The 18538-nt window shown below is 58.2% G+C and overlaps 1 long non-coding RNA gene across 1 annotated transcript in view; it reads left to right on the plus strand.

Annotated features, from left to right (window-relative positions):
* LOC308534483 overlaps positions 1-12738 on the plus strand; it is a 56470-nt gene extending 43732 nt beyond the window's left edge. The window contains exons 4-6 of the long non-coding RNA XR_013997199.1: positions 10455-10630; positions 11291-11450; positions 11781-12738. This is a non-coding gene — a long non-coding RNA (uncharacterized lncRNA). The remainder of the gene's footprint in view (positions 1-10454; positions 10631-11290; positions 11451-11780) is intronic.
* The last annotated feature ends 5800 nt before the right edge of the window (positions 12739-18538 follow it).

Genomic DNA, 18538 nt, shown 5'->3' on the forward strand with positions numbered 1-18538 from the left:
ACTTTGAACGGTGTTTAAAAATCAAGAGTGTAGCCCAGCCAGCGTGGCTCAGTGGTTGAGCATTGATCTATGAACAGGGAGGTCACGGTTGGATTCCCGGTCAGGGCACATGCCCGGGTTGCGGGCTCGATCCACAGTGTGGGGCATGCAGGAGGCCGTTGATCAGTGATTCTCTCTCATCATTGATGTTTTTATCTCCCTCTCTCTCTCCCTTCCTCTCTGTAATCAGTAAAATATATATATATATATATATATATATATATATATATATATATTTTAAATCAAGAGTTTAATATAATAAATCTGGATTTCCTCCTTCTCCTGAAAAACAGGGTGATCCGGGCTCCTGGGGGCTCCATCCCCAGCTGTTCCCCGCAGGAAGGCCGGGGAGGGGCTGCCTGTGAGGAGAGGATCCTCCTTCCACTTGGCATTTCCCCCCAGCGGCTTCGCCTTTCTTACCTGCCGGCCAGCCCACAGGCATTTGAGTTTGCGACTTTCTGACGAGACTGAAATAGGCTTTTGCGGGCTATCCTGGGAACCCAAACAATATTTTTTTAGTATATTTCAATGGGAAAATGAAGATCAGCTTTTAAAGAGCAGATATGTCAACAATGCGAATTTGGGAATGCTGGCAGGGTCCCCAACTAGAATGGTATGTCTTGAGATGATGGCCTGTGTCTTACATTGCTTGCCGTGTGTGGCTTAGCACCTCGTAGGAACTTAAGAAATGATTTTCTGAGTGCTCGTCGTCTGCCCTCCCAGGCGGAGCACAGAAACACCTCGTCCCTGTGGGCCTGGGCCTGATCTCTCTCTGCAACACCCACTCGGGCCCTGATACTGGTGTGGCGTTTGGGATCAGCCCCGGCCCAGCTTCCCTGTCTGGAGAGAAACAGTTTCTCTCTGCATTAAAGCTCCTGTCCCTATAGAGTGGGTCCTAATGAGGACATGAGAGGACGTAGAGGCTGCCCCAAGCCTGCTGTCCTGGCTGATGCCAAATGGGAGTCTGTGGCAGTGACAGGGTGCTTGCATTCCAAACCCTGGACAAGGGCTGGGTAAAAGTTCAGCTCATTCCCTTTAAAGAAAAAAAGAAAAAAATTCTTCGTCTTTGGCATCGCAAAGTTTTGACCCAGATCCGTCAGAGGCCATGGGGAGCTCGCGATGTTTGAAGGGCCGGGCTAGTTCCCGAGGCCTGTAGCTGCAGAGAAGCCCGGGAGGACCAGTGGCCTGCTGGCTTGGAGGGGAAGCCCTGCCTTTGCAAGTCTGCCCCGGCCCAGCCTCCGCAGGCCCCCCGAGTGTGCCCGGGAGGAGCCAGCCCCTTCTCCTCACTCACAAGTTATCTCTACCCCCGAAGTCAAACACGGCACGCAGCACCCTGTAAAGTCGCTTCCTGGTAGGCTCGAGCGTGCTTGCTAAGTAAACATCCTCCCCTGGTTTTTTTGGAACCAAATTCGTTTCTGCTTCCTGGTCATCCCATTGGGCTGTTTCTGGTCTCGGTGCCGCGCAGAATCAAGTTAACAGAAGAAAGAGCTAGAACTGGGCAGAGGCACCTAAAATGACCGGTTCAATCCTAGCGACGTGGTAAGAACGGTGATGGGCTGTGGGAAGAAGAAGAAGACCTAGGTGAAGAGTGAAACCTAACAAAAGCTTCCCAGACACAGCGCTTGTCATACTGCTTTGCAAGTCAGAGTCGGTTCCGGCTGAGCCCCTGAGACGGGGACCTTTCTTTGCATTTACCCAAGCTCAGAGGCTGACCACAGTCGGCCTCTACCTGCAACCCCTGTGGCTGTGAACTGCCCTCCTCTGACCCAAACTCGCTCTTGCTCCGTCTCTCATGACTGACTTGCCTCTTCTTTCTCACCGCCACCCACCCGTGACATCCCCAGCGCCATGGCAGTGAGCAGCCACGTCATTCACCGGGTTCACCGGGTGATGGGCCAACTGTGCGCGGAGCCCTACTTCCCTCTGGTTCTCTGTCCCGGAGCAGGAGGCTCCCTGGCAGAGCTCAAAGCCCTTTGTTTATTTGATCCTGGGCTCTTGGATAAATCAGGAATGTCCTGACATGAACTTAGGCATGTTTTTCTTCCATGGAAAAGGAAACTCCGGCAAATGGTATTTAAGTAGGCAGAGGACCATTCCGGGGGGCTGGCTCTAGTGCCATCAAGGCCGCCTTCCTTCGGTCATCAGACCAGTAGGTAACTTCGTCATTGGCATGCTCTACCCTGGAGCCCAGAAGGTGTGAATTTGAAGCACTTTGCCCCCCGCGGGGAGCCTGGCACCGATGATGCCCTGGGCTTCTTTGAAAACCGTGGAGTGCCGTGGCTATCTTCCAAGTGGTCTTCTTGCTGCGTGACACTGGGGCCCAGGGTAGTTGCTTGAAGAAGGCGGCTGGGGAGGCAGGGCACGGGATAACGTGGCTGCCTGGCCTCTCTTTCTCAAGCCATCTTCTTGGGAGTGGCAGGGTTCTTGACGTGATGTACTTTATGAGTCACCTGCCCCAGGACCCGAGTATCTCTCTCACTTCCAGTCAGGTCTAGCCTCCTGTGGTGCAACTGGTTGTCAGAAGCCTTTATGGGTCTGGATTCTTTGGATGTAGTGATGTGGGATCCAAGACCCCTTGGGTCTGCCTAGGTATACAGGGTCCAGGGATAGTATTGGAATTGTTCTGGAAACATATCTGGGTCTGTGCTTTGCTGTAGTGGAGACGTGTCAGTCTCCTAAGACAGTCTCAGGCCTTCTCCAGAGCATTGGTTCCCCCCCCCCCGCCTTCCCCCGTCCCCAAAAGAGTGTCCAGGTATGTGAATACCCAGGCATTACCATCACAGGGGCAGTGGGGGTGGGCTGGTGGCGCCTTCTCTCACTTGGCTGCCCACCCCCAGAGAGAAGAACCCAGTCCTTGGCCACTCCGGGTCCAGGCGTGGCTGCCGCCCTGTTTTGCTGCTTTTCATGTTGTCGGAGGATCTTCTTGGGAACAAATGACTCAGCAACCTGGATCTCCGGGACTGAGTGTGGCATAAGTGCCTTTTGAGGAGCGATTTGGACGGATCCACCCCGTCTCTAAAATTCTGAGCTCAGGAAGAATGGAGACCCAGACGCTTTTGCTCTGGATTCTTCAGGCTGCCATTCAATTTGGGCTCTCCGGTTCCTGCCCCGACACAAGGATCTCACTCGTGGGATAAGCCAGGCAATGTTTTAATTACACTTCTTGTCTTTAGGAAATTCCAGGGAGAAAAAGGTCCTGGTTGGGGGCCAAAAAAGCAAAACACAGCACAGACCAGCTGCGCAGTGAATCTGGACTTGTCTGTGGCAGAAAGAGTTAACAGGACAGTGGTCTCAGGGTGAGGACCATTTTCTTCTTATGGCCAGCCGGGAGGAGCTCACAGGGCCTTCTCCCAGGGCTCAAGAAAAGATGACGCAACATTTGGTGTGGGACAGCCCTGTCTGCCTTGTGGGTGCTGTCCCTCAAAGAGTTAAGCTGGTCTTGTGGCTGGGAAGCCCTCAGGGAAGGTGTGAGCCTGCGGGGACCAGGCTCTCGATGCCCCAGAGCAGTGAGGTGTGGGGTAAAAATGGGACCGGGGAAAGTGTGGCCAGGGAGCCGAGTGCAGGCCCAACTTTTTTTTTTTTTTTTTTTTTTTTGCCTTGTTTGACCAGCCTTGGCACTGCCCTCAGGCTCTCCAGGGGAAAAGCTGCAGTTCTGCTCTTGCAACACAAGGAGCAGACTGGAGAATTTAGATCTGCGTCACAGAGCTCAGAGAGAGAGAGGGGGAGAGGGAGAGAGAGAGAGCGCTCCGTCGATAGGTCTGCTAGCAACAGCCGTGCTGCAGCAGAGAGAGAGAAATCAAGAAACAAGTCATAGCAACACCGGGCACCAGGTTCTGCCAGCTCACTTGCCAAGCCGTTCAGAAATCTGCTGGGGGCTGGAGGCCTCTGGGTAGCCTAGGCTCTAAGAGGATGATACGCAAGGTGGCACGGGCGGTTCCCGTGGGGAGGAGGTGGTGGTGGGGGGAGGTAGGGGTGGGAGCAAGAGGTGGTGGGGCCACAGTGGAAGACTTAACCGGACCGATTTCTGGAACATTCGAGACTGCGGCATCTTACAGCCGGACCAAGATTTGGGTCTGCGCAGCCGGCGATGGGCGGTCCGATGGGCTTCAGGACTTGATGGCGTAACCCTCTTCTTCCCCCACGTACGTATTTGCTGGGATCGGGGGCGATGTCTCTGCGTATGTGGGCGGTCTGTGTTTCTCACCCCCTTTCTCACTTTTTGCTATTTTTTTCTTGGAGAGAGAGCTTTTTTTTCCCCCCACTTCAGTTTCTTTTCCCTTCGTGTCAGCTGCTCAAACCTGTTCAGGGGCGAGGAGAGAGGAGCAAGCTGTCCCAGGCGTCCCACCTGACCTCCTCCTCTTTATCCTCCTTTTCTCCTGTTGGGCAGACATACGGACTGGTTTTCCAGGTTAAGTGTCAGCACTGTCTGTCTGTCCGAGCAGGTCTCAGGTGGAAGGGGGGGCGGGGGGGGGAGTGAGAAGGAGAGGTGCTGAGAGGGAGGCCAGGGCACAGTTGCCCAGGGGCTGCCTTAGGGAAACGCTCAGCCCTGGGAATCTGGCTGGTGAGGAGCAGGTGGGCAGGGTGGGGTGTGGGCTGGGAGACGTGGGGTGAAGCTGGTTGGTTTGTCACTGCGTAGTTGGGGAAAGTGGGGAATGGTGACGCAGTCACTGTTGCATCTTGTTAGGATCTCTGGGGGGACAGGTAGTGAGGTTCCCGGGGTGTGGGGGGCCAGCCGAGAGGGTTTAAAGACGAGCTGAGCAGGGAAGCCGGCATTTAGAGATTAAATGTCATCCCTTTGGCGTTGGAAAGTTGTTTACCTTGCGCGCTCTGTGTCTCCATGTTGGCACCCTTCCAGTTCACATGTGATGGCCTTCCTTGTACTGCTGCATCATTAACTAAGTGACTGAGCTGGCCTTCCATTGGCCAGGGGAGGGCTCTCACTCCAGACACTTCCTCTGATTGGTGGGTTGGCCCGTGGCAGGTGAAAACCTCTCTCTCATTGGCTGAGGGCAAGGTATCAAATCTGAATTTGCATTTCACTTGCTTCAAGGGGAGGGGGGAGAAGCCCAGCAGCTTTCTAAAATCTGTTTAGGGGTGTGCGTATGTGCTCCTGGGTGCCTGCTGTTGACTGACCAGCAGAAGCCTCTTCCTGGGCCTTTTTATTTCATGCACTCGAAGGAAGAGGAGCTCAGGGCACCCCAAACTTCGTACAGGGGGAAGGGCTGGGGAGGTAGACAGGTGCACAGAGGGTTGGCCCAACTGGAAGAAAATATCTGTCCTTTAGTTTGGTGTCAGAAAAGGGAATTTTCCAACCAGACACACCTCAGTGTTGCGGCAAAATAATTCTTGGCTCCCCTGGAAACGCCCGGGCAAGGTAGGGCAGAGCTGCTGCCGCTGCTACTGCCACCCCCCGGGCTTCCTGCTGACTCTGGGCTACTCCCAGGGGGGACCAGCGATTTGCATTGACGTCTGGGGCTGCCCAGAGCTGAGCCCAGTGTGGGAAGGACCTGCCTTCTGGAAGCTGCTGCTCCCTGGCGCTTGCAAAGGTGAGGATGGGACCGACCCCCCGGGCGTTGCTCAGAAGCTGCGTATCAGGTGGGGTTTCAGGGAGAGCCCCTGGGGCCTGAGAGGTGAGCCAGGCTTGTCCTTCTGGGGAGAGACGAGAGTGAGAGCAAAACTAGGGCAGCAGGCTGTTCCTCTGGTTGGGGGGCAGGGGACGGGGGAAATTCAGGATTCCAGCTCCCCATCCCGTCTGTGGTGCAGGTCTCACATTGGTGGGGAGGGGGTCCCCGAGCCCTGCCCTGCGCAGTGGCCCCCGCCCATGACTGCGCATCTGGGAGCGCAATGCGCCCTGGGTCTCTGGCCTAGGGCAGCACCGCCCTTCTTCTTACATAACGGAGGGCACGGCTGCGCCTGCTCGGCCTTTCCTCGCCAGCCTGCCTCCTGGCTCCCGGGGCCCACGAAGCTGGGGAGGGTCTCACAGGGGGGCCATGAAAGGTTCCGCTCTCGTCCGGTCCGAGGTAGGAGCTAGGTTTGCAGACAGCTGTTCCTCGTATTGGGGTGTAGAACGTAGGCTGTCCTTCTGAGTGCCCGGGGCCACCTCTGGCCCCCAGGACCTCCCGGGGGCATGGGCTGATGCCCTTCCTTCCCCCTTATGCTTCTGGCGTTTGAGAGGCAGTTTCTGAGGGGGACGATGTGCCAGTTGGGAGAGTGAGGAAAGGTTGGGAGGCCCCGGTGGGAGGTGGTTGGCCGTCGACTACTCTTGTCACTGGCCCTCCGTTCCCTAGGTGGGCTGATAATATGCTTGGACTCCTTTTCTTGCAAGGCTGCCATTTTGGAGGTATGTGTGCTGGTCTCTGACATGGTGGCGTTGGTTTTTCTGGTTCTGCAGTGGGCGGGGAGGGGGGGTGCAGGGGCTGTGACGGGGGGGGGGAGCGGGGGGGGCATGCGGGGGGGCAGAGGTGGGCATCAGTGGCTGCCGCAGTGAAGGTGGCCCAGTCCCAACCCCAAGCACAGCCCTGGTGGGGGTTCACCACTGGGGCCCGGGCGTTGCCAGAGCGTGGGCCCTGCTGAACCAAGGCCTGGGTCATCATGCCTCAGCCTGAGGCTTAGGGCTGTCGGGCGAACGGCTGGATCTTGGGGGTGGGGGGGGCGTGGAGAGGAGGCAGAGCCATGGCAGCTCATCTTAGACGTGTGGGATCTGTGCTTGGGGTTCCCCAAATAGGTCTGCCTGGGGCAGGCAGCCTCCCACAGGCAGGGGTTGGGGGGTCCCTGGCAGTTCGAGGATCTGTTCGGATGACCCTGCCTGTTTGCCATTTTCCCCTCTGTTTGTGCTCAGGCCCCTGCCAGAGCCGATCCCTTGAGCCCAGCAGGCGCCCTGCCGTCCCCGTCCCCGTCCCCGTGCCATTCCCCATGCCATTCCCGACCAGCTGCGTGCAGCAGCCATCTTGTCTTCCTGCCCAGAAACGTGAAATGGTTTCTCCTCGATCCAGAGGAGAGCCTTCCCCTCGCAGGCTGCCTGCCGGGGGCTGTCTGCAGCCAGCCTTAGATCCTGTCCCTAGGTGGCCACAGATTCTCGCAAAGCCAGGTGACTTCCTTTTGCTTGCTTTTCCCGTCTCTGCTTTCACCGGTGGCATTTTCCGTGGCACCCACCCACCTGCCGCAGTGCCCGCTGTCCCCCGCGGACCTGTCCTCCCCTTCACCAGCGGGGTCCTCAGAGCCACCCCTGCCCCCTTGGGCCCAGCTCCCATGGGCTTCATCCCCCCTTTATGCTCCTTTAGTTGTTGTTTTTTATCTGTAAATCTCACGTCACCTATTAGATTGTGAGCTCACACGTAGCCAGTGGGTGCCTCCTCCCTGCTGGGTCCCCCATCCAGCTCTCTCACAGCGGTCATTTCATTTATTCCTTACCCCAACCCTGCGGGGAGCACCCGTGGCTGGTAAGTGTTCTGATCATGGTTCGAACCCTGGTCTCTCAAAGCCTTTGTGTGTTTTTTCCCTCTCTCCATCCTCTGTGACTGCAAAATGCCTTTGAACGACGAGGTAGGTCCCCCCAACATGACTATTTAAGGAATTTTGTAAGCTCCTCATGCGGGGTGGGACTTTGGGTAGCCGGTCCTTTTGCACCTACGGCCTGGGTCCCTTAGCTGGCCCATACCACCCTCATTGACTTTATCCTCTTCGGTTGTGGCCACTTTCATTCATGAGGCCGGCTTCTTGCTTTATAGCTGATATGGATGGATGGACAAACCTCAGTGATCCTGGAAGAGGATGAGGAGGTTGGGTGGGGTATGGTGTCTTCTGAGCAGAAATCAGCTCCAGAACCCAGAAGGGAGGGGAGAGCGTGGGAGGCAGAGAGCAGGGACATGGATTGCTCTTGCACAGACGGAGGTTTGCGTCTGGACCCTGCCTCGTCTTCCCCGGGTGGTTTTAGACAAATTACTTGATCTTCCTAAGTCTCCGTGTCCTCAGTCAGGAAGACGGAGCCACTGTGACTACACAGAAATGCCTGATACCTTGCCAAGCAAATAGGTTCCCGACCGAAAGTGTGGCTCCCTTGCCCCTACCCAGTAGGTTTGCAGGGACATGAGGAAGGAACACAGCAGTTGGCTGGGCTCGAGAAGAAATGGGGGCGAGGGGAGCTTGCGTGCCTTCAGGGACAGCAGAAGCAGAGCCAGGGAGTGGGAGTGCGGAGAAGGTCCCCAGACAGCAGGCACCTGAAGCCTGCCAGGCGTGCCCTTCCCCACCCAGAGTAAATGCCCCTCCACCGTCTGCCTCAGAGCGAGGCCACGGGAACGGAGCCGGAGGACCGGTGGTGGCAGAGGGAGGGTTAACCGGGGCGCCTTCCTGGGAGCCTCTGGATGCCAGGTTAGTTTCCCTCCCCTCCTCGCAGCAGTGGCTGCCTGCTTCCTGCCACGCATCCGTGGGAGGGGAGCCGGGCACCCCGAGGCCCCTCGTCACCAATTCTGGGGCTGCAGAGCGGAGAGTGACGACAGCCATGAGTCGCCAGCCGACGGCAGTGGGGACCCTGGTGACGGCTGCTCTGTTGTTTTTTTCCTCTCTGGATGATGACTCAGTGCGTTGGGAGCAGGAAGATGGAGCGCTCAGCTGAATGGCCAGGACATTCTGTCAGCGTGAAAGCAGACGCAGCTTGTCGGGGCTGGGAGCTGACCCCACGGCGGCCACCAGGGTCGTTTTCAACACGGGCTGGGCAGCAAGAAGCCCACCGCTGGGTATTGGGGCCGGGGGGAGCCCCGGGGACTCGCCAGGGTTCTGTGGGCCCTTGCTTCTTAGAATCGGAGAAGAACATGCAGCTGTTTGTATTTTCAGATGAACTTGACAAACAGGGTCGCTTCTTGAGCTCCTCTCATGAGTCCCAAATGGGAGACATCTTGCCAGGGCCCCTTGGGGATGCCTCCCTGTGGCTGGTTGCCTTGGACAGAAGGTGGGGGTCTCTTCTTGGGGTGGGGGCCGGGCTAGCAGGAGCGCTCCGGGACCCCACGAACAAATGCCCATCGTGGGGATGTGGCATCTTAGGTTTTTCTCAGCTGGCATCGTGTGAAGATGGTGGAGACGCATCCCTGGCCTTAAGCTGAAGCTCAGCTCTTGAGTAGCCTGCTTGGGCCTCCCCTTTCCTGCCTTCCCAAATCAAAGCTTATCTCCCCTTCATCTGCCTCCCTCCCTTCTCAGGGAAAATTATAGACCTTGAGTTCCTGACCTGGGTGTGTGTGTGTGTGTGTGTGTGTGTGTGTGTGTGTGTGTCATGGCGGCTCAGGGTTCTAGGCTTTTCCTGAATCTGCCGCATTGCGCTGAGTGCATGTGACCTGCCCCCAAGCCCCGCCCGCCCGCCGGCCCCGCCCCACCATCCCTGCTTGGGAGGAAGGGAGAACGCGGAGCTCCATTGCCGCTGAATGGTGGCCAAACCATTATCCCCAGCATCTGGCTTCGCTCGCTCTCCTCCCCCTTCCGTGTCGCAGGGCAGGGGAGCCGACCACCTGTGGGTGGGGACGGAGGGGCAGCCTGGCCCGGGGCTCCCGGCCTCCCGTCCCTGTGTCCCCTTGCTCCGTCTCACGCGTCCCCACAGGCGATGCTGGCACCTCCTCCCTTCCCCAGAGACCTCGGGCGGGACTCACGGGGGACCTCTGGAAGGAGTGGCTTGGGGGCCTTGGGAGGCTGAGGGAGCAGGGAGACCTGACCGAGGTCACAGCGGACAGTTGGTCAGAGCGATGGGTGAGCCGGCCGTCCCCACCCAGAGCTCACAGGCAGCACCAGCCCCTTTGCGTCATGTCTCTTTGAGCCTGAGTACAGAGCAACTTGACCTAAAAAAAATCATCTAGAGGTGGGTGTTGGATGCTTTGAGCCTCCTGTTTCGTTGTCCAGAAGCTGTGTGTATGAAGAGAGCCCCGATGCTGTAGTTCAGAGAGCTCCGTCGTCCCTCCGGTTTTGTTGTTGTTGTTTAATAATGTTATTGATTTCAGAGAGGAAGGGAGAGGGAGAGAAGGGTAGAAACATCAAAGATGAGAGAGAATCATTGATTCATTGGTCAGCTGCCTCCTGCGCGCCCCCCACTGGGGATCGAACCCACAACCCGGGCATGTGAATCCAACCATGACCCCCCTGGTTCACAGGTCGACGCTCAACCACCAAGCCATGCCAGCCTCAGGTTGTCTTTGAAAGAGCTGGTGGACAGGCCCTCCTTGACAAGACGCTGTGCCCATTGGCACTGGTCTTTCCCCAGGACGACGGGCCCGGCAAAGTGTTGCTTCTGTCATTGGATGCTGAGCTGCCGCGGAGGGCCAGGGTCCCAGGGCCACATCGTAACCCTAGCGGGGCCTGGCTGGAGCCTGCACAACGAATTGCTTGTGGCTGGCCCCGTAGCTGAGCCCACCCGTCTTCCTTTTGCTTCTTCCCCACAGAGAACTCAAGAGGAGTTGAGCTCCGTGAGTGACAACTTCGTGGAGACACGGCCCAGCTGAGGAGGGTGCTGGTTGCAGAAGACAGCGGCCATCCTGTGGGGTCATGTGCGCCCGTTTGCATTTATTTGTAACCCCCCCAAAAAAGAGACAGATGCGTGGCAGCCTGGCTCCGTGCCGTAAGTATTTGTCTGCACTCTTTTATTCCTTCAGACATTGGGAGCGGATAGATGTTTTTTGACCCCAGCCAGCTGCTGTGGTGTCTCCATTCTGTTCCGGCACGCCCCACCCTTGGTGCTCCGGAAGAGAGGACTGGATTGCTTTTCTCCTGCTGTGCGGAGAGCTGGAGAGAGGCTAGAACTCGGGGTTCAGCCCCCCCACACACACCCCTCTCATTTCGGAGACGTCGGTTTTCCCTAACATGGAGCCGAAAGCCCGTGTCCCTCAGTGCAGAGTGTTAATGGGCCAAATGGAAGGACCCTGTTTGCCCTCCCTGCCCCCGGCAGGGAGGTGAGGCTCTCAGTTGGCTGGCTGAGGGAGGCTGGTCCTTGCCAGCATCTAGCATGGTTCTCTGCCAAGTTCTAGCTCCAAATCTCTAGGCCGGTTGGAACCTAGACTATATATAGCCTTCGCTAAGCAATTCTTATCGGACGTGTCTGCCCTCCCCTGTGGGAGAGGAGTAGTTCTACCAGAGGATCAGAACCTAGAGAGTGAGGCATCTCTCAGGGGCCTTTCGTTCTGGGAGGGGCGTGTGTGTGTGTGTGTGTGTGTGTGTGTGTGTGTGTGTGTGTGTGTTTTCGCCCGATTCAGGGCTGCCAAGCTCTCTTCCCCTCATTCAGATGCGGACGGATACAAAGGTCATATGGATGAGGGTACTGATGTAGGAGGGGCTGACAGCCTCGATGGATTTGGACTTTGGACGAGGAGAGACCAGGCCCTGGCTGTGGCCCTGGATGTGGCTGAAGGCACAGCGTGACCCGTGGCGAAGACCAGCCTCTGGTATGTCTTCTGCGTTTCCTGTTTGCCTTGCCTTGACCTCCCCCTTCCTTCTGTTGGACCTCTTGTCTTCCCTGCCTTTCCCCACCCCTTCCTCCTCCTTCCTTTGATTTTCTTTAGGATACATGAGGGCAAGCTCAGCTCCGGCATCCGGCATCCGGGAACTGCGCCTGCTCCCTGCCCTCACCCCCCACCCCCCTTGGAGTTTCTGGAAATCTGCCTTCGCCAGGCAGAGGTGTCAGCCGACCTCGGGAGAGTTGGTGGCGACTGGGGGTGTCATGCTGGGTGGTACAGGCAGAGTGGGCTGGATTCTCTGCCTTCTCCCTCTTGCAGGTGCTGGTGAGCCACCGCTGCGGTTCCGGGACCCAAAGTGCTGATGGATGTGGCGCACCACCAGGCTGCTCCGTGGAAACCTGATGCAGCCTGGAAAATATGACTTAACCCCTTCCCGGCCGCCCGGGTAAGTCAGGTGTGGCCTGTCCCCTTCTCGTTTTTTCCCCAACCCCTTCTCTTCCCATGGAGGCCATTTTCCTTATTCGGTGAGGAATCCTTCAACGTCTTCATCCAGAGTCTCCCAAACGACTTTTCTCTCCTTCCCATTCTCTTCCTCCCAGCTCTTCTGTGAATGGGGTTCGTCGCCAGCAGATACTGGGGGCAGGTGGCCCGCGAAGCGACCCGGCTGCTGGGGTGTGTGGGAGGTGGCTGGGAGGTTGCTGGGTGTGGCTGCCGGCAGAGCAGTTGTGTCTCCCGCGTCACTGAGGGCTACTCTCCTCAGCCCCCAGTATATCACGTAGCCTGAGCTTCTGGCTGTAACCCCTCAAGGTCCTGGGAACCCGCCTGGCACTGGGGTGTCCTCTTCCCGGAGTCATCTCTGGGGATGTCCTTTCTTACTCTAGCACCTTTAGTCTTGTGGCCTCAGCCTAGAGCTCAGTCTGGAGTGTAGACTGTGGCCTGGGCAGTAGATTTAGGGGCTCTTTCCCTACCTTTTTTAAAAAATATATTTTTATTGAATTCGGAGAGGAAGGGAGAGGGAGAGAGAGATAGAAACATCAGTGATGAGAGAAAAATCGTTGATCGGCTGCCTCCTGCACGCCCCACACTGGGGATTGAGCCCGCAACCTGGGCATGTGCCGTGATCGGGAATTGAACCATGACCTCCTGGTTCATAGGTTGATGCTCAACCACCGAGCCACACTGCCCGGGTTGCCTACCTTTGTGTGTGTGTGTGTGTGTGTGTGTGTGTGTGTGTCAGTGTCACTTTCTTCCTCTAAGCTATTATTGCCTTGGCCTTAAAAAAAAAAAAAATTCCACGCCCAGTAAGCCATGGCAGAGCATCTGTAGGCAGTGGATGGAGAAATGTTTTTCTCTGCCTCGCTTGAGGATAATAGCATGGGTGATTAAAAACGATGACGGCTGCAGAACTGGGGAGGCCTGTCGCCTTGTAGAGACAATTCAGAGAGCCGACTCCCGGCGCTGGCCTTGTCGCCGGGAAACCTCACCCCTACCGAGTAGATTCCGGCAACGCTCTGGGCCAGTGGTGCTGGTTGGAATTCGCCGGGGCAGCTTTGTCTGGTGTCTGAAGAGGAAAGGAGGGCTGCTGCGTAATTTGATGACACCCTCGCCAACACCTGGAGGCCCTGTGGGGCCCCACCTCTCCGCTCTCTTTTCCTCACCCCACTCCCTCCCCTGGGAAGGCAGGCCAGTGCTGCCACCATGTCTCATTTCTTTCATTTCTCTTCCCATCTGAGATGCATCTGTGAATTGGCTCTGAGCAGCCTGAGATCCTCCAGACCAGTGGCTCTCACCCTTGGCTGCACAATAGAATCACCTGGGAATCTTTTTAAAATCCTGATTTCTGGGCCTCGTCCTCCGGAAATTCTGTTTCTTTGTTACTCATGTTGTGGCCCCACCCCATCACAAAGAAACAGAGTTTCCGGAGGATGAGGCCCAGAAATCAGGATTTTAAAAAGATTCCCAGGTGATTCTAATGTGCAGCCAAGGTTGAGAACCACTGCTCCAGACGGAGGCACCCAGGGCTGTGGGGATGAGTCGGGTTTCTCTTCCTTCAAGGAACTTGACCAGTCTCAGCCCCTCCAGCAGCCATGGAGCAAGCGATGGCTAAGGGTGTTGGGTCTGGAACATGAATAAAGAGGAGGGATCGACTCTGGTGCCGCTGGGGAGACGACGAGGTGCGGGCCAAGTCCCTCCAGATGCGCTGGCTGTGGGGCTGGAGCCAGACGGAGCTGTTGGCCATGCTCAAGGGGCCTCTGCTCTCCCGTGTGCAGTGCATCCCTGGCCCGGCTCTGGGTGACCGCCACTCCCATTCACAGCCCTGCCTGTCCAGATTGGGAGAGCCAGGGTGGGCAGCTAACGTGCCTGTCACCTCTGGCCTTTCCAGACCCGGGTGGAGCTTCCCTGTTGATTTTCCTATGTGTGCTCCTCTCCTCATTCTTTTGTCCCTGCTCACCAGCCGGGAGCACTATGTGTTGCAAGTCAGGCCAGCAGAGCAGTTGACACCTCCTGGGGAGGGCAGCGGGGGAGGGGGTGCGGGTAGGACAGGCATATCTGGCACTTTTTCCTTGACCTTTGGATCCTTGTGGTCTGGAAGCCAGGTGGCAGGGTGAGGCCTTTCCATCTGAGTCCAGCAGAGGTTAACCGAGCTGGTGGCACCCGAGCTGTGGTGGCGTGGCTTGGGCAGCGGGCATTGGAGGCGGGGCCCTGCCAGGGGACCTGATTGGTCAGCACCTTCTCGGTCCCATTGAATCCTGGTCTGGTCGGGGCTGTGAACGGTTTAATGCATGCCTTGGCTCTGTCCCCTGGCACCGGTGCCCCCGAGGCTGCAGCCACAGCTTCAGAGAGGATCTGTACCTTGTGCCGGTCACTTCTGTGGGCACGTTGCCTTCCTGGGAGATATGCGAGAGATACCGCCTGCCCTTTCCCACCAGCTGGCTGTTCCAGGAAGGCCCTCACTTCGCTTTGTTCTTCTGGGACTTGTAGTGTCTGTGAGGAAAGCAGAGGCTGGGGTTGGGTTCCTGCTGGCTCCCTCCACGGGAGCTGCCTGTGGGCCGATAGAGCCGGGGAACACCTGCAGGCCCCAAGGCCCATGCAGAACCTGATGCAATCATGTTGAGCCTGGGCAGGGGAGGAGCGGGCGGATGAGGATGGAGAACGCCACGTAGGGAGATGGCTGTGCATTGATCGCAGGTTGAAGGCCAGGAGGGCGTGGGAGGGTGTATCCCGTGTCCAGCCAGGGCTGCCTGCTGGGGCCTGGAATGGACGTGTGTGTTGCGCTTGGAGCCCAGCTCAGGGCCCGTGCTGAGCCTGGGAGGCGTGGGGTGGGCAGCAGAGCTCTTGGTCAGCAGGCAGTCCCGGGAAAGGGAAACTGACCTGTGTGCAGAGCCCGCCTCTGCTTATCTGATTTCAGCGTCAGAACCACCGTATGAAGCAGGTGTTACTTCCCTCTCACGGTGAAAGAAACTGTGATTGTGAAGTGACTTCACCAAGGTCACTCACACGGTAAGTGGGGTTGCTGAGATTTCAACCCAGGCACGTCCAAAGCCTGTGCTTTTCATTCTCGCCCGCTGGGGCTGGTGCAGACATTTTGGGGAGCTGAGGCCCTCCGTGGGGAGGCGGCCAGGAGAACAGATGTGAACAGAGTGGAAGGCCAGGCGCCCGTTTCGGGGGGGAGGCCGGGCCCAGGAAGGCCCTCTGGGATATCCATGGACGGGCAGGACGGAGCAGGCAAATCCATCCCCTCCTCAAATCTGGATTCGGCCTCTGCCATGTGCCAGGGCCTGGACGGGGTGCTGGGGAGGCAGCATGCTGGTGTGGCGGAGCTAGAAAACAGGAATAAACAGAATGAAAAGGAACATAAAGTAGACGTTCCGGGAAAGGAGGACCCCCACGCATAAGGAGTGGGGGTCCAGATGTTGGTCGGGAGGGAATGTAGGGGCCCGAAGGACCTCAGCCACACGGGGAAGCCATAGTCTTCGGGCCTCCAGAGAGTTAGGATGGAGATGGATGCCAAACCCTCTCGTTCTGTCACCTAGGAAAGGCATCCAAGGTCCGCACAGCTCAGAGGAACTGGCACGGACCTCGGAGGCCGTAGCCATCAGGCCGTGGGTCTCCCGCAGACCAGGGTGTGTCCATTGGCCGTGGCGGCCCTCGGGGCTCCGTCTCCCACCCTCAGCGGCGCCTGCCGGTGTCCCTGCCTCAGCCCGGTCACCGCGCCCCTTGCCCCACAGCACGGGCACCTCGGGATACGGCTTTGCCGAGTCACCGGTAAAATATGTGCCCGGGGGAGGCAGAGCTCTGTGCCCAGCCTCTCCTGGCACAGCACATGCTTCTGAGATGGTGGCGATAGGGAAGGGACAGGCGGAGGGGAAGGGACGAGAAGTCACCCCGTGTTACCGAGGCCTGGGTGAGCCTGATGTCTTGAGGCGGAGGCAGTGGGCGGCTGGGGACGTGGGAGGGAGAGTTCCGTGGGGCCAGCTCCAGGGCCCAGGGCTTGTTTACGTGGCACCAGCGGAACAGCGGCCGGGCCACGTGACTCAGGCCACGTGCTGCTCCTTTCCTCTTGGCCCTGGGTCACACCCGCCCCCCTCCCCACCACCGACACTGCCCTCTGCCGCCAGGGGCCTGCGGTGGCACGGGGTGCGGTGGGGGCTCAGGGAACGCGGGCTTCCGTGACTTGGTGGAGACGGGTCGGCAGGCCTTGGCTCCCTTGATGAAAGCGCGCTCGCTTTACCTCTTTGGGACTCGCTCGCATTCTCGAGAAAATGAGGGGGTTGGCAAAGAAGCCTTTGGGAGGTTCCTGCCAACTCCGGCAGGGGCTCCCTGGATGTGGGTGGAGGTAGATCTTAGCCAGAAACTCCGGACAAGGGCAGCTGGACCCCAGCTAGGGAGAGGGGAGGGGTCTGAGGACCCGCCTCCAGCGGCAGTCCTGTGCTCTGAAGAGGCACTGATGCTGTCAATCAGGGCAGGCAGGCGGGTGGGGACAACTTTCAAAGGCCCCCTCCCCCAGAAGCAAGTGGGAAGGTGGCTGATGGGGACCCTCCGGTGACAGAGGGTGGGGACGCTGCTCCCACCAAGAGGCTTGTCTAGATGGGCCAGCGTGTGGGAGCTGCCGGGGCAAGCTGTGCCTGTGGGTTGGGGTGAGTTGAGGTGCCGTGTTCTAGAAAGATGCACACACTGCTCTGTCTGGCCCCGAGTCCGGAGAGAACATGGGGGTGCAGGCAGGTCCTGCGTGTCCTGGCCCTTCCCCGAGACACCTGCTCGGGGTCTGTGCCCTTTGCTGTCAGGAAGTTTTCCTTTATATTTAGCCTCTTTTCTCATGAGGTTGTTTGCGCCCATCTATTTAAAAAGAGAGGAGAAGAAGAAAAAAAAACACACACACAAACAAAAATATCTCAGAGCCGCCAGTTTCATTTTGGCTTTTGAGTCTTGAGTCACTAGTTCAAAGGTAGCAAAAATAACACGCGTGCGGGAGAGCCCAGGTCCAGGTCCTGCGGGCTGTTGTGCAAGGCCAGCCCGAGGCCAGCAGGGCTGGGAGCCAGGCCCTGGGCAGCCTCCATCCCCATGGTCCACTCCTTCCCCCCTGGGGCTGAGGGCTCACATCGTGCAGCCCGCTAACCAGAATGCAGGCTTTAAAAATGGCTCCATCTGTCCAAGATACCATCTGCTTACTAGACACTTACCTGGGCTTCAGCACTGTGAGCCCACCGCCCTCGCCCCAGGATGGGGATTTGGGCTGGGACTCTGGCAGGAGAGGAATTGATCGGCAACCGTCCTCTCTCACGCACACCATGTGATGCTCGCAGTTCTTTTCACATTTTCCAGCTCATTTGGTCCCCACGCAGCCCTGCGAGGGTAGATGGTGTTATCCCTATAGTTGATGAAGCTCAGCCAGAGAGTCCTGCCAAGATCTCATCCCTGGTACCCGCTGAATTTGGGTCCGACCCAGGTCCCGACTCCAGTTGTCATTTCCTTGGGTTCTAGCCGTGTTCCGTCTCGGATCGGTGGGGTGGGGCGGGGCAGGGATAGGGAGTGGGTCTCGGCAGTTGCCTTGATCTCTGTCGGCTGCAGGTCTCTTCTCAGAACACCCGGGGTCTCGTGTTCTCCGATGCTCTCAGCTCCTTGGAGCGCCTGTGAGAACCGACCGGTGCTTCTCGGCTGGGAAGCAGCCGTTCCCCGGCGTCTGTGAGGTCTCACGCTCCGCACCACTGACCCGGCTGCGCGGCACCTGGCGTGTGCACGCAGGCCCGTCTCCGCCAGGCGGCTCTCCGAAACCAGGCCCGTTCGCGGGGCCTTGGAGGGTCTCTCCGGCCGGTGTGGGAGGTATGCCCGGCGCCTGGCCCGGCGTGCACCTGCGCTGCGTGTGTTACCTGTCTGCTGGCGAAAGCGCAGCGCCTGCCGGGAGGATTGGCTCACGTCCAGTGGGAAGTAAGGTGCCGTCCTGGAAACGGGGGACGTTGGCTTCATGGCTGACTCGAAGAGGCAGACCTCCCCCGTGGAGAGGAAGGCGGGTCAGAGAATTCCTGGGCACCTGTGCTCCCTGAATAGTGAGCCTGACCCCCACTCTTTCTAGGGGTGCTGAGGCAGAGCAGGGAACAGCCTGTCTTCTTGGCGGGGTGGCCCTCTGAGGGATCTTCAGTTGAACAGCCAGGGCTTGTAGGAAGTGGGCGAGGAGTGTTGTGTGTTTATTTGCTTGACCCGGATGGTTCAGGCTGGATCTGCAGGTGTTCCCTGCGGAAGGCTTACGATTGGACGGGTCCGCATGCCCGTGTTTGCTCAGGTCGGTCCCTCTGTGCCCCCCGGATCCAGCCTCAGCTTGTGGAGGAGCCCTGTGATGGGGAACCCACAGCGGGTAGCTTTGGTGGACGAAGCCGTCTGTAAGGTCCCCTGCGGTGGAGGGAGGTTTGTCCTCTTGATCCCAGTTTTTTCTGTTCACCTGGAGGACGGGAGGATGGCCGAGCCTGCGCAGGGAGGGTGACTTAGGCTAGACTCCAGGGAGAGCTGGCATCCCCTTTGCTGAGGGCTCCCTAACAATGACGAGTCCTCTTTCTCTGGGGGGCAGCCAGGGCGGGGGTCAG

Source organism: Myotis nattereri (genome assembly GCF_964212035.1).
Source record: "Myotis nattereri genome assembly, chromosome: 18".
Lineage (NCBI taxonomy): Eukaryota > Metazoa > Chordata > Mammalia > Chiroptera > Vespertilionidae > Myotis > Myotis nattereri.